Here is a 16861-nt window from a genome sequence, read left to right as displayed (position 1 = left end):
TTATGCCACCAAGTAGGACAGGCACACAAGATAAAAAACAAAACAATTTTTTAATACAACATGTAGCTTGAATACATCCAGTTGTGGTGTGGGCACATAGCCCAATCCTTTATTCAGGAGATTCTCCTGGTCTCCGGTCAGGGTGATGTCTGTCACGTTTACTACAATGTGTCGTGCTTGGACCTGGCTTCTCTTTGGACATGCTCCTGGTCTGGAATTGCGGGTCCTAGTCTGTCCATGTGACCCCTTTTCTTCTAGTAACGGCAAGTCCAGACCAGGAGCATGTCCAAAGAGAAACAAGGACCTAACACGGCACACTTGTAGTAAACCTAACAGACATCACCCTGACCGAAGACCAGGAGAATCTCCTGAACAAAGGATTGGGCTATGTGCCAACACCACCACTGGATGTATTAAAGCTACAATGCGAAATGGCAGAATTTAGCAGGAAACTCAAACTCAAAACCTTTTTCAACAACAAAGAAGACTTCATATCAGAAAGTGATACAACACTATGATGCAAATCCACCTTCTGCCCCCTAAACTACCAGATCCCAGTTGAGATACAGGCTTTCGAGCAAGCTTTTATGAAAGAAGTGGGGACATCGAAAAACAAACAAAAAAAACCTTTCAAGAACATGACCAGATTAGAACAACAAATACTAAACAAACTCTGACAGAATTAAAACCTTATAATAAAACAAGCTGACAAGGGCGGAGGGATCCTCCTACTGAGCACAGAAGGATATGACCAAAAGTGTCTTGAACTACTCTCAGACACAAAATTCTTCAAATTTATCACCATATACCCAACCAAGAAACTGCAAAGAACAATAGACCTTATGGCAGATGAGCTAGAGCTCAATGGATGGATTTCAAAAAAATGAAGTGGACTTTCTCAAAACAAAGTGACCAAAGTACCTCACTTCTACTCACTACCCAAAATACACAAAGAGAAGACACCACCTCCAGGACATCCAATTGTCTCAGGTATTGGTTCAGCATAAGAACCCCTGTCACAGTTTGCTGACCAGTACCAGAGACCTCTTGTACAGAAACACCAACGTACCTAAAAGATAGCCGTGACCATTTGAACCTCCTAAAAGACCAATCTTTCACAGATGATAAGATGCTCTTATTTGGACCAGACGTGGAGAGCCTATATACAAGCCTCCCCCAACAAAAAACACTGGAAATCTTAGACAAACTGCTCTTCAACGAACAATGGGATTACAGAACACCTAGACATTTCATACTTTAGTGCTGAATACTAGCCCTCACAGAGAACTACTTTGAATACAATGCCACAATGTATTTACAATGTCACAGAACATCAATGGGCAACACATTTGCTCCCAGTGTGGCTGGTCTTAATCATGAGCAACTTTGAGGAGACCTTCATACTAAACAACAACAATGCTTTCTTTTCCAAGATTCGATTTTGGAAACGATATATAGATGACGTCGTAGTCATCTGGAAAGGCACCATAGAGAGTCTACAAGGTTTCCCAGAATGGATCATTACACAAGACAAGTTTTTAAAATTCACTTACAATGCAAACAACAAGAGGTTAGACTTTCTAGATATTACAATCTATATAGAAGACAACACACTCAAAACCAAAACGTTTCACAAACCTACCTCTAAAAACAGTTTTCTCTCCTACAAAATCTTCCACCCTCGACCACTCAGAGACAACCTGCAATACAGACAATTTCTATGTCTTAGGCGCAACTGCAGTGAGTTAAAAGAGTACAAAACCAAGCAAAGGATCTGTGCAGGAATTTGTCAATACAAGACTACCCAGAGAAAATAATAAACAGATGCCAAAAAAGAGTGCAAAATCAACCCAGAGATAGCCTACTGGAAGTACTACCAAAAGATACCAACACAAGACGTAGTAACCTGTGTCACCACACACAGAATAGCTACAAACATAGTGAAGAACATTGCGAACAGGAACTGGAGAATATCAACGTCTGGCACACTCTATGGCCAAAACCAAGGTTTGCAAACAGGAGAAAAAAAGAACTTCAAAGACATACTGGTCCATATGAGACCCCAACCGAGGATAAACAATGAAACAATCACCACATTGTGGAATATGGCACCTATAATTGGACATTGCCCATGCGGTTCATGCTCGGTATGCAAACTTACTACAACTACCAAGACAATCCAACTTACACCTGAGCTGAACTGGACCATCCGGCATCACACCAACTGCAACTCAACATATGTGATCTACATGATCACTTGTCCATGCAACCTTAGGTACATTGGAATGATGTGCAGAGAATCTGTGAGCACAGGAGTAACATAAAATGCAAAAGAGGAACAACAAAGATGAGAAATCATTACATCGAACTCCAACACACTGTTGATGATCTAAACTGGGTGTTCCTTGAAACCTTAAGATCCAAAAACCAGGATGCTAAACGGATACTCTTTGAAAAGGAGCAGAGGTGGGTATACTGCCTCAAGATGAACATCACAGTGCTGAATGATAATATCCCTTGGCTGAGCCTAAAGTAACACAGAATTTAGATATATAACATTCTTCAAACATTGGGAAACCACCAGTTCCCTTTCCAGCTAAACAAGTGACCAAAAACACTAGATGATTATCCGGACTGTCGGCACAGTTAATAAACACTCTGTGTAGAATATAATACCCTTTGTTGACCTAATAACCCCTAACTATGATGTCATTACTAGCGGAATACCACCAACACAACATTGCCATTTTCTCTTCAATTTGTATGAAAAGCACACAACTTCAAGTTACCTTACAAACTCCGCTAACAGTCAATACTGGATTAAAATAACTGAGCATTCGATCACCCAACTGACCCTTTGTGGATTGAATTAGATAAAAAATATGTTGTTACTACAAAAACAAAACCAACCACGCTGGATGTAAGGTCATTATAAATCCCATATGTTATTCTCCCAGATCAGACATAAAAAGAAATATTACTTCCCTCGTATCAACAATACGCACACTTGCCCCGACTCCAGCGAGCCTTACACAAAAAGTAATGATTTTTTTCCCATCAGACCACCGTGCCAAAATATCCTGAATATATTTGAAATATTTTTATATTTTTGAAAGATCTTCAATATACTTTCACAATAATATTTTTTACAATAACACGGGAGCAGGACCCACTCCATCTCCTCCACACAATAGTCTGTCTACTATGGCATCTGGAGTAAGAATAGAAAACGCTTGCTCCAAGCATGCCCGCATCATCCGGGGCACAGCAAGGAGAGTGAGCACAAGTTGCACAAGCCTGCCATGCCAGGTATTCGAGCAGAAACGAACGGTTACCAAAGACATTGGCAGACTCGTAACTTATTGAATGTTATTTTCCTTGATTGTGCAATGCTTCTTTTTTTAAGCTCAGCAGGTAAACTTGCCCGCCGATACCCAGAAGAAGCCCGCAATTAGGGATACCATGGTATGAAAAGCTAAGGCATTATTTTCAATTACTGCACGCTCGTCATTTGTATTTACAGTCACCACGCACTCTCTGCAACCCATGGTGATAGTCAACAATGTATGAGCTCCTGCGTACAGTGCCTAAACAATTTGGTCTCTGTTGAAACCATGACACTCTGGCAATACATGAAGCATAGTACCTTAACAACAGCATTTTGTACCTCCTACAACCAAAACACACCAACCCCTAGGCCAATCGCCATACTTTACTTTCTATTCAAAATCATTTTGTACCAATACGGCCAACACATTAAAGCCTGCAGGGCTGCTTACTCCTGTTGCAGGGATTCTGCTCATGCACAGAACTATACACAGGAAACCAGGACCTCAGTGTGTTGGGGTGCACCAAACAACCCACCTCAGATCCTTTGTGCCAATGTCGACAGCTGTTTGGATCTTGTTCCACCCTGTTTTAGCAAGTAAAACATAGTCGTGGTGCTGTCCGTTTGGATAAGTACCGACGATTGGCGTATCCTGGGAAGGAATGCTTGAATCCCCAGAAACACCGCTTTGAGCTCCAACATGTTTATGTGAAGCTGTGCTTCCCAGTCTGACCAAAGGCCCTGAATCTCCAGTTCCTGAAGATGCGCACCCCATTCTTTCAGCGAAGCGTCCGTTGTCATCACGAAGTCGTGATCTCGAGGAACAAAGTTCAAGCCCTGGTCCAAGCTCTTTTGAACCTTCCACCATGACATGGCCACCTTCATACGGTTCGTGATGGCAATCCGATCCTCGAAGGTTCCTTTGGACTGAACCCACTGCTCGTCCAGTTGTTCCTGCAAAGGCCTCATTCGAAGGCGACAATTTGGCACCAGTGGGATGCAGGATGATATCATTCCCAACATGGACTTGTACACTCTCACAGAAGTGGACCTTTTTCTTTGAAGTGACGCCGTTAGACCCATGATCTTTCTCATTCGGTCTTCGGAAGGATAGGCCTTCCCTACTCTGGTGCATATCCATGTCCCTAAGAATTGGATGCCCTGGGCCGGAGTCAGCGAGGATTTCTACAAGTTGGTCCGTAGTCCCAAGCGCTGAAACAGCCGGATGCAGCACTGAAGAGATCTTGTTGCCTCTCTGAAAGATGGACCTGTCACCAACCAGTCGTCCAGATATGGGTAAATGTAATGCCCTTGCAATCTTAAGTGGGCCGCCACCGGGGCCATGCATTTGGTGAACACCCTCGGGCCGATTTGAGTCCGAATGGCAGGACTTTGAATTGAAAGTGGCGACTCTCCATGACAAATCGTAAAAATTTCCTGTGCTTCCGATGAATGGGAGCATGGAAGTACGCATCCATGAGATCCAAAGACGCCATGTAGTCTTTTTCCTTTATCATTAGTAGGATCTCTTGCAACGATAGCATTCTGAAGGGAATCTTCTTTATGTATTGATTCAGATCCCTCAAATCCAATACCTGTCTCCATTTCAGGGTTTGTTTCTTTTTGATGAGGAAGAAATGCGAATAGAAGCCTTTTCCTCTGAGATGTTGCGGCACTTCTTCTATGGCTCCCTTTTGCAGAAGCGAGTGTACTTCCTTCTGCATTTCCTGACGATGTTGGTTGTGCCTGAGCACTGGGGGATGATCTGGTGGTATTTCTACAAATTCCAGAGTATGACCCCTGCTTATGACATCTAGAACCCATTTGTCCGATGTTATGGACATCCAGTTGTTGAAGTATTGAGACAGACAGTGGTCGTTTTCCGGGATCTGTTGTGTGGGGAGCGCCGGCCTGAAATCATTGACGTCTGTTAGACTGTTGATTCTTCCCTCTGGTGTTTGTTTTGCCCCTAGACTGCTGCTGATAAGAGGAGTTGGAGGACCTGTACTGGTTGTTGGCATTGTATTGTCGATATTCCTGTTGGTTATACGGCTGATATCGATTGGTCTGAAAAGAGGTTGTTTGATTAAATTGACCTCTTGCACCCCTTTTTCGAAAGGACTGAAACCTTCCCTGTTGAAGGGATCCTAGCGCTCTAGCTGTATCCGTGTCAGATTTTATGCCTTGCAACGCCTCGTCTATATGCTTCCCAAATAAATTTTCGCCATCAAAAGGCATATCGACAATCTTCGCCTGCACTTCCGGGCGAAACAATGTCGCTTTAAGCCAGCCTTGCCTGCGAAGCGAAACCGCCCCAGCCATCTGTCTGAAGGCCATAGGCGAGACATCCATGGCGATGTCTATAGATTCGGCAGCAGACTTAGCTCCATCTTTAAGGATGGCCGCCACTTCCTCCTTTCTATCTTCCGGTAGCGCAGATAGTATGGGTGCAAGATCGGACCACATTTGCCTGTTGAAACGGCTAATAAGGGCCATTGCATTTGCCGCTTTAATAGTAGAGGCTGCCATGACCGCAAACCTCTTACCAGCACCGTCCATTCTACTTCCTTCTTTGTCTGGTGGCACCAAGGAAGTAGCCACCGGGTTTTTAGAATTCCTCTGCGCCGCCTGCGTCACAACTGATTCCGGTCTGGGGTGCCCTATGAGACAGGCTGCTGCAGACTCTGGTGCTCTGTACTTTTTTTCAATCCGAGGAACAGAAACCGCTATGGAAGCCGGTGTTTTCAAAATCTTTAGGCCCTCTTCCCAGATGTGAGGGATAATAGGAATTGAACGAACCGATCTTTTGGCATCGTCCTTGAAATCATACAAGAAACAATCCGTCTCTTGAACTTCCACATCCAAATTGAACCTCTTAGCCGCTTTTTCCATGATATCATGGAAACCTCCGATGTCTTGAGGAGGGGAGGTAGACGGTAGTGGGATAGGTGACAGAGCCGATGGCAAAATATATTCATTCCATTCCTCCCCCGAAGCATCATGAACAAGTTCTCCTTCTTCAGGCTGTTCATCCTCGTCGGAATCCGTTAGGTCATCCCTTATAGTAACTACTGTCGGTGATCTCACCACTTGTTCTTGTGAGGCAGAGTTTGTTTTTGGTGGCTGTGAAGAAGGCACCTGCGTAGATGGTTGAGAGGTGTTCGCCTCTGGGAAACGACGGTAGTAGTCGTTTATCATTAACCTAAGGTCAGATACAAGAGACACAGGTATGGAAACCGTCTCTTGCCGCTCTTCCTCACGTGAGTCCTCTTGTTGGTCCTCCTCCTCATTATAATCACCAGATTCCTGAAAAGACTCGTATCTGGAAGATTGAGGTCTGTCCTTGAAGGAATATACTTCCTCTTCGTCCGTGTCTTGGCTCTTTATCTGAAGCTGAGAAGGACTGTAGGCAGCACCTGAGGACTCCTCTCCATCTGAGTCCTGCTCTAACAATGAGGATGGTGGCAAAGGTGAAATCTGCGTCCAAGATGTGAACTCCGCAGATTTGCTGATAGTCGCCGAACCCCTGGTCGACTGAAAAGACCGTATAGAGATCATGGTCTTCGACTTTGGCGATTTGAATGCTTTCGCAGTTGTAAGAATGATTTTCGTCGACAGTGTCGTCGACGGTGCCGTCGACGGGACCATCGTCGACGGAGCCTTCGTCGACGGGACCATCGTCGACGGGGCCCCCGTCAACATCCTCGACGTTGAACCAGTCGTCGACGTCGTCGACGGTCTCTTCGTCGACAGCGAAATCTTACTCGTCGACGTGGTTGTCGTCGACGTTGTCGCCGTCGACGCAGCTTTAGATCCTATCGTCGACGAAGCCGTCGTCGTCGACAAAGTCGTCGTCGACGGTGAAGTCGTCGACGGAGCTGAAGTCTTTACCACAGATTTTGGAGCAGAAGCTAGGGAACTGGTTGATGGAGCAGACCCAGGCCCTTTCAGACTTGACTGCTTTTTCAGAGGAGTAATAGGAAGAGATGATGTTGTTTTCTCCTTCGATTTACTCTTTTTAGGCTCCACTTTCTCCTCAGAAACAGAGGCCTTTCTTTTCTTGGGTGTCAAATGAGAAGATTCCTCCTCAGAATCTGAGCCTGATGTGGCCTTCTTCTTCTGAAGCCATAACAGCAAGCGAGCCTCTCTGTCTCTTTTAGTTTTGACAGAAAAGGTTCTACAGTATTTACAATCCTTAGCCACATGTTTAGGATGAAGACAGTAAAGGCAGTCCTTATGTGGGTCCTCAGAGTAGAGCCTGGCCTTCCCACAGGATCTGCAAGGCCTAAACAGCCTCTTTTTAGAGCTTTCAGCCATAATGAAAAAATAGGTACACACAATACCTTAATCCAGAAGACAGGAAAATAAGATTCCAAAAGGTCAAAAGTTCACACAGGAACAGAAAACTGAGCAGAGCTCAGGGAGACTCCTTTCTCACACGAAGGCGGTTGGAAATCTGAGGCAGGAAGCTTCTGCTGGGGAGTGTGAGGGCAGGGCAGCAATGCTGATTGGCTGACTTTTGGACCCAACAAGGAAATGGTCTGGTTACCAAATATTACAGTCCCTATGGGGATTTTCTATGCAGTTTTTCTTCCTAATGATACTGCTTGGTCATTCTGTTACCGTGAGACTCCCACCATGACGACGGGGAAGATACAAGCATGTGAATCTATGAAAGATGTAATACTGGAGAATATGTTGTTACTACAAAAACAAAACCAACCACGCTGGATGTAAGGTCATTATAAATCCCATATGTTATTCTCCCAGATCAGACATAAAAAGAAATATTACTTCCCTCGTATCAACAATACGCACACTTGCCCCGACTCCAGCGAGCCTTATACAAAAAGTAATGAGGAATAAAACTCGACTTTTTTTCCCATCAGACCACCGTGCCAAAATATCCTGAATATATTTGAAATATTTTTATATTTTTGAAAGATCTTCAATATACTTTCACAATAATATTTTTTACAATAACACGGGAGCAGGACCCACTCCATCTCCTCCACACAATAGTCTGTCTACTATGGCATCTGGAGTAAGAATAGAAAACGCTTGCTCCAAGCATGCCCGCATCATCCGGGGCACAGCAAGGAGAGTGAGCACAAGTTGCACTAGCCTGCCATGCCAGGTATTCGAGCAGAAACGAACGGTTACCAAAGACATTGGCAGACTCGTAACTTATTGAATGTTATTTTCCTTGATTGTGCAATGCTTCTTTTTTTAAACTCAGCAGGTAAACTTGCCCGCCGATACCCAGAAGAAGCCCGCAATTAGGGATACCATGGTATGAAAAGCTAAGGCATTATTTTCAATTACTGCACGTTCGCCATTTGTATTTACAGTCACCACGCACTCTCTGCAACCCATGGTGATAGTCAACAATGTATGAACTCCTGCGTACAGTGCCTAAACAATTTGGTCTCTGTTGAAACCATGACACTCTGGCAATACATGAAGCACAGTACCTTAACAACAGCATTTTGTACCCCCTACAACCAAAACACACCAACCCCTAGGCCAATCGCCATACTTTACTTTCTATTCAAAATCATTTTGTACCAATACGGCCAACACATTAAAGCATGCAGGGCTGCTTACTCCTGTTCCAGGGATTCTGCTCATGCACAGAAATATACGCAGGAAACCAGGACCTCGGTGTGTTGGGGTGCACCAAACAACCCACCTCAGTGCCAAGAACCCAGATCCAACTAGCATTAATGTCTCATTCGTTCTCTGTACTACAGCAAAGCTACCAATGATTAGACAACCTAGAACATGTGACTCAGTAGACTCTCAGGATTAGTGGGAATCAATAACACTCTTTCGCTCTAACACTCATACTAGTCCTCAACGTGAGTAATCAGAGACACAATATAGTTTAAAATGTTTATTTTAACTAACGTGCTCTAAGAAGCAGTACTCTCGTCAATGCTAACAAAAAGATGCATAAGAATAAAACAATCAGCATTGTTACAATTCCATAAAGCACAAAAGAGGAAATCATATTATAATCACAGAGGAAACAGGATTACAGCTTAGTACCCACCCTCCCCATGCTTTGAGCTAGTTTTAATTAATAATAGAAAAAGACCTCTATGCTTTGACGGGGACCCCATACCTCCAAGATCTGATGAAATCCCAGGACAAGCACAGCTCCTCGATGTTGGAAATGTTGTCTCCAAATGCCTCCTCATGCATGCAATTGCAATATTAAAAGCACCCCAGTTTGACTTTGAGCAGCTGCGTTTTCTGTTATGTCTATGTGTGTGGGACTGATCAACATGAATTAACAGCATACATTATTATTCGACCTTGTACATGCTGTGCAGACTGAGGGCACAGTGTGCGCCTAGATATGTGAAAAATAGACAGTTCTCATGTGAAGGAGTGCAAGCAGTTTATTGACGAGTACACTTCCATGTAGTGTTGTGTCCAAAAGCGGCAAAATCAGCAGAATAGCATCTAAGCATACACCTCACTTATGCTAACATAGAAATGTCTGCAGTTAACCCCTTATCCTCACTACACCCTCCCCTTGATTGGGCCAACGGACAAAGGACTCAATGGAATGCAGAGTTCAAGATAGAGTGAGCAAGAAACGAGTTCTTCCATGGTAAATGGGAAAATTAGAAGGTGGGAGAAAAGGAAAAAAATGGGGTCGTAAGCCAGCAAAAAACAAAAACTCAGTAAAAGTTCTCCATTGATGATGGAAGGCGGCCAAATTAGTCCATCAGTGTATATGAGCAATACGTTGCAATGGCCTCCAAGAGGAAGTCATTATTACTGTCAGAAAAAAGAGATGCCATCCAATCAAGCAAAGCGAATGAACATACATGTTCTTCAATAAAGGGAGCCTCTAGCACCATCAGTAGACTACTCGCGTGTTCTCCAAGAAAACTTAATTGCAGGAAATCATGTGAAGCTGCACAGACATCCCAATCCGCCAACACTACAAGTGTCATATGGATACTTCGTTACATATATTGCGTTAAGTTAGCATGAGTGCATTACATGTTTAAACAGCCTTTTTTCCTTCGGCTTCAGTTTTGCACACGACACATACTTGTTGTTGTCGCCTTCACCCTAGAAGCGGTGAGGTGGTTTATTTGAGAATAATATGTTATTTCTATGCTATCAGCTTTGCCTGGTACACTTGGTACAACTGTCTGCACACTGAGAGCTGCACACTCTAAAATTAACCTAACACAAGGTTGCTGGGAGGCTTGATCCTCGCACCACATTAGACATAACACAAATAATGTTGATGCCAACATTTTGGGCTCTACGCGGGTTTAAGATAGAGTTACACGGAATGAACGCAGACACTTGGTGCTGCGCATGAAGAGAGCTGGTAGCTGTTGATGTGATCTGCTCCTACTGACATTGAGAGGTGTGGGGCCGCCCTGCTAAAGCCCGAATGAGACCTTCTTAGATATAAAATAATATGCTAGATAGGGTGCGCGAAGTATAGGTGATATAGATTTCTATAGAAATTGCATTATAATATGCTAGCACCTTTTGCTTACTATGGATTAGTGACTATGCTGCTGACTCTGATTTTTATAATCTGCATTTTGGTATTATACAAGATACTGCGTTTGAGAACTTTGCATTGAATAATAAATATTTCAAACTTGCACTTGTGTTCTTTGACTCTCAGTTTTGGTTTGAAATGATTATATAACGAAAGAGTGTTGATGTGTTCCACGACTCCTGAGGTATTCTAAAGATCATGTTCTGGTTTGTCTAAGACATGGATCATTCCATAATGATCCATGAGACACTGTAGCTAGCTAGGTAAGGGGATTTCTGACACTGAGATGAGTTTTTGGATCATCCTAACTCACTGAGGTTCTAGATCTCTATGCACAGTTCTGTGGGAGAACGGAAACCCTGCTACATGGCGCCCAACGGTTTGGTTGGCCTTATTTCATGACACTCGAGTAGTATATCATTCAGACCTTAACACCTTCATTCCCGTTTCCGGTAAACGGTGGTGTCGGAAAAACCTACCTATTTTTGAAATAGGTCTTTTCGAGCTTGAATTTTTCTGTAAACGGTTTCTTTGAATTACTACCCAGTTGTGCTACAAACTGTTCTTTGTCTCTTTTCACTTCCTGTGCTAACATGGCCGTGGACATAGCGCAGCATAGCCGCGTCGCGGTTCGCGACCACTTGCGGGGTTATAATGTACCTGCGGAAGGCTTGGCTGTGGTTCTAGTGGTGAGTGCGGAACATGCGTACCCGTACGAATTGTTTTATTCCTGGGTAACATTTCCGGCTTTGGACGCTAATTCGGGTGTCTTCCATTCATACACTGCCACGGATGTACCGGCGGCTTATGCTCCGTACAGGGCACTGGAAGTACCTATCGACGCTTGGCAGCACGGAGTTTGGTTTGGTGGCGCCCTACCCCATTCTTTAACGGCTCCGAGGTTAGGTCCTTTGTCCATTCCGGGCACAAATTGGCCCGCTTTGGGTGGATTTACTCCTCATCCTAATCGCGCCACTTGTAACGTGGGTGACCTGCGGCGTCTTCATGAGGTCGCGGTTGGAGTGATTAGAGCGCTTGTTCATTACATTGGTCGTAATATTCATGGCGCAGCCCCCGCAGGTGCGCAGCTTCGGGCAGAACAGGCTGGTTTGAAAATCAGTCCTGTCTTGGTGAATTCCGTTATGGGCAGAAAGCCAGAGAATAAGGATGATTTTCCTTACTGGCTTGCCGAGAAATTCGACCAGCTGGAGGCTGTGTTTCCTACTACGACTCCGGGTGAAAAACACCGGATTCTTACGCTTAGTTTACCGAAAGATTTAGCCCCTGAACTTGCTGACTGTGAAACATGGGGTAAGACTTTTGCAGCGGTTTACTCGAGGTGCTATGGCACCCCGTCTGTGTCAAACCTTTCTGAGGTCCTTAAACGTGTTCAGGATGATCACGGACCGGAGTCGGCGGTTGAATTGGGTATGCGCCTGAGCGGCTCGTTTGAGACGGTTTGCGGTCTTATCCTTGCAAATGTCAAGGGGGATGCAGTGAACTTTCAGGTGGCCAATGCTCTGGCGTTAATTCCCGAGGCCGAGAAACCCCGTCAGCTGGCAAGAATTATTGTGGCGGCTTATAAAATGGTTGGCCGCACTTCTAAGGGTTTAAAAGCTTTTTCTGAAAAAGAGAGGAAGCAGCCCCAGGGACAGTCTTCGGAAACGGGTGGACAACCCAAGTCCAAAAAACAAAATTGGCCTAAAAAGCAGAAGCAGGGTAAGCAACAACAACAGCAGACACAGGTTTCTGGTCCTGCACCTTCGCAGCCTGCGCAGTCAGATCGTGTTTATGATTTGCGCGATCGCGCGATGATTAAAACGCCAGAGAGATATCAGGCTTCTGACCAACGCTCTCCTCGTTCCTTTCAGGACTCATCGGCTCTGTCAACCGGTGGTGGAGGGGGCGGCAGGGGCAGGGGTGGCCAGCAAGGACGTGGCCAGCCCCGCACGCGAAGTGAAGGGGATCAGCGGGACGACTCTACGCCAAAGAGACCGCAGTTTGCCAAGAAGAAAGTCGCAGCCTTAACGGCGCATCGATATGCCCCAGATAGTGAGAACGCGGCTTCGGAATCTGACGTGGGCTCTGACCTTGCTGGACAGCGCGGCGGAGATTACCATAGTGAGAGAGGCCCTCCGTCCACTGTTGAAGGTGACAGCGACTGAGACTTTTATTGTGATTGAAACAGCAGATACGCATGTTGCTCCCCCTGAAAGACTTTTTGAAATTGTCCTGTTAATTGAAGGTGACATGCAGCGAACTGTAAAAGGGGTATTTTGGGAGAATCTTTCGGATACGTATGACATTTTGCTTTCGGAGGCTGACTGGCCCCCACCTTTTGTTCTCGCAGCTCCGCGAGGGGAGGAGGTAATCCTCCCCAGTTTCGCGCACACTGTACCGAGAGTGGAAGCGCTGCATTTTGCAGAAGAGTGGGCTCTGGCGCTTGCGCCGGCTGTGTACCGAAATCAGTGTGGCTGGGATAAATTGTCCCCTAGCCATGAGATTCCTTTACGGTCACAGCCGCAGCCACAACCCCAGTATCCCATACGGCGTGAAGCTAAAGCTTCGGTCGCGGCTATCCTTGAACAATTGGAATATCAAGGTGTAATTGAAACGTGTGTGTCACCAATGAATAATCCCCTTTTTACTGTTAACAAACCGGACGGCTCGTATCGTCTAGTTTTGGATTACCGGCATTTGAACTCGCATTGCCGTAACTGTGCAGTACAGAATACTCACGGCTCTGCCCTAGTAAATAGTCTTGAGCGTAAACGGTTCAAAACCACACTTGACATTTCCAATGGTTTTTATGCACATAGATTAGATGGTCTAAGTTCCCAATGGACCAGTTTTACGTGTGGCGGTGTACAAAAAATGTTTAAACGACTCCCAATGGGATATAAAAATAGTCCTGGAGTGTTTTCCGCCCGCATAGTCTCTCTTTTGGAGAGTTTCGATCCAGTTGCATGTTCGTATGTGGATGACATTTATCTCACAGACGACGAACTTTGGGTGCATCTGTGTCGAGTAAACAGCATAATTTGTAACTTTGCAGACATGGGTTACAAGTTTAACTTTGCAAAATCACACATTGCGGAGTACACAGTGTTGTTTCTAGGTTATGAACTTAACCATGAAGGAAAGGGATTGGCTCCTCACTTCCTGGAGAAGTGCGCGCAGTTGCGCTCTCCGACAACGCTGAAAAAATTACAGTCTTTACTGGGTTTTTTAAATTTCGGGAGGACATACATTCCGGAATATGCCCAGCATATCAAGCCTTTATATGCCTTGGTACAACCATCTTTTTCCAAATCATGCTGGCTGCCTGAGCATTCAGCCATTCTGCAGTCTTTGCAGGCTGATTTGCTCACTTCTGACTACTTACAGACCCGTGATAACCAGACCAACCTGGTGATAAGAATTATCCCTGGGACGGTGGGTTTCACGTACCTTACTTTTAATGAGGGGGATACTGTACCTATTGCTTACAAGTCACACTTGTACACTTCGGCTGAACTGCGTTTTTCCACTGTGGAGAAAGTTTTAACGGCTGTGCAGATGGCAATTCTTAAAGAACGTGCCCTGTCGCAGGGAAAGCGCATGTTGGTTGTTACCCCGTGTCCTGCCTTGGAGGCGGTCACGAAAGCCAGTGTACCGAATTCTAAAGCTTTGCACCCTCGGTGGATTCAGTGGGCTACATCCTTGACATCTCAGGATGTCACGTTTATTTTTGACGCCGCTTTATGGTCGCAGGAGTATTTACAGTATGAATTTGTTCATCCTGCTCCTTTAGCAATGCGGCCGTTGGAGGATTTCCATTGTATCATTTACACAGATGGTTCGGCGCAGGTTGCGCATGGCTCTAAACATGCCTACGTTTCCGCTTGCGCCATTGTGGTCGGTGCCATGGTGAACGATGAGTTCAAGTCCAGTGTCGTGCACACGCAGACGCTTGGGGACTGCACCGCACAATTAGCGGAGCTGCGTGCTCTGATGCTCGCATTGGAGTACGCTGATCCTTGTGTGACGACTTTAATCGTAAGTGATTCTTACTATTGTGTCCAGTCTTACAATGAGAACTTGTTCTTTTGGATTCAGAATGATTTTCATGATTCCAAGGGTAGCACAATAAAACATAAAATGATCTGGGTCCGAGTGGCAGAACTTAAAGAGAAACTGCCGCTCGTGTTTGTGATTCATACTCTCGGCCACCAGCGCGTGGGGGTCCATGCTGTTGGCAACTCGCTTGCTGATGAAGCAGCGAAGTTAGCGGTATCAAAATACTTAGTTGCAGCAGTCACGAGGTCCAAAAGCAAAATAGATGATGACATCTTGGCAGCTGTTGCTGCCACGGAGAAGGGAGGTAAATATCCTACGGGGTTCCCTTCGAAGTACACATACCGCTTAAGTCCCGATAAGGTTCCTTATGTGAAAATTCCTGAAGTTGGAGAGCGTCTAGTTCCCAACTCGGATCGCAGAGCTTCTCTGATTACAGCGGCTCATGAAGGTGTGGCGTCTGCCCATGCGGGCGTCTCAGCCACTGTATCCCAGCTACAACAGAGGTTCTGGTGGCGGGGACTGTACAAACAGACGCGCGATTATGTCCTTATGTGTGACATTTGTCAGCAGATCAAGCCTTCTACTGCTGCGCGTCCGCCTCAGACACAGTTGTACATCTCTAATAAACCACTTGGTTGTGTTTATTTGGATCACTGCGGTCCTTTTTCTTCTGATACTGCGTATAAATACATCTTAGTAGCAGTTGACTCATGCACACGCTTTGTATGGGTATGGCCGCATCGAATCGCTGATTCGCGAACTGTCATTAAGGATTTGCGTGTCTTTGTGGGAATCTTTGCTTGTGGTGTTTTCCATTCGGACCAGGGTCCGGCTTTCGCCTCTAAGGCGTATAAGGATGCTATGGTTTCGTTGGGAGTACAGGTGAAGTTTTCAAGTCCCTACAGGCCTGAGGGCAATTCTGTAGTAGAAAGAATGAACCGCGACTTAAAGCAATCTTTGACAGCCCGTGTTATAGGCACTGGTAGAAACTGGCTGACCCACCTCTATGGCTTGCAGCGTGCGCTTAATAATCTCCCTAGAAGGTCTCTGGGTGGGCGGACCCCATACGAAATGCTCTTTGGTATCAAGATGTACGTCCCTGACCTTGATGGTGCAGACTGCCAGGCCCAGGCCGCGGCCTTTGACGTAGATGAACATTGCAATGTTTTACAGGATCTACAAAAGACCAGAGACAGTCTTGCAAAGGAACACTTGCCCTCCACATCGGATGATGCGTTGCAGATCCCGGTAGTTGGCTGGCTACCCCAAGTTGGAGAACTGGTTCGAGAGAAGATCGATAACAAGAAAGAGTTTGGTCCCTCATATCGAGCGCCGGTTCGAGTCCTTGGAGTGAAGGGCACAAGAACAGTCATTTTACCACCACTTCCAGGTCGTAAAGAAAACAGATTTATTTCTATTGACAATGTCAAGACACACAGGGTGGCCGATTCTTCATAGCATGACACCGGCTGTATCCTGTCCTTCCATGGTGAGGCACTCTGTGCTGGCTATTACATCTGGTGCAGATCAGGAGGTGTCCCTCGAGATGCCTGCCATATCCAGTCCTTTATTAAATACTATTCCTGTTACTAACATTGATGAAGTGACATATGCAGATCCTGCTGATTTATCTATGTCCGATTTACATGCTCGTTTGGCTAACCAGTCCAGATTCTCTTTTGACTCTGATTCGGAACTTTCAAAGAAACCATCGACTATTGCAAAATATGCCACGTTGTTTAAAAAACATTTTTTAATTCCACCTTGGACATACATTTGGCTGATACTATTTTCATTTTATCTTTTTATGTCAATTGGTTTTGTGTTTTATTTTTTCCGCCTGATCGATGGCCATTATGTGAAAGAAAGAACAGGAATTCGGTACCTTAATGGAACATTGGCCCCTCTTTCCTCCTCACATTCAGCACACA

This window comes from Lissotriton vulgaris, unplaced genomic scaffold (assembly GCF_964263255.1).
Source record: "Lissotriton vulgaris unplaced genomic scaffold, aLisVul1.2 SCAFFOLD_368, whole genome shotgun sequence".
Lineage (NCBI taxonomy): Eukaryota > Metazoa > Chordata > Amphibia > Caudata > Salamandridae > Lissotriton > Lissotriton vulgaris.
Note: the sequence above shows the minus strand (reverse complement) of the source record.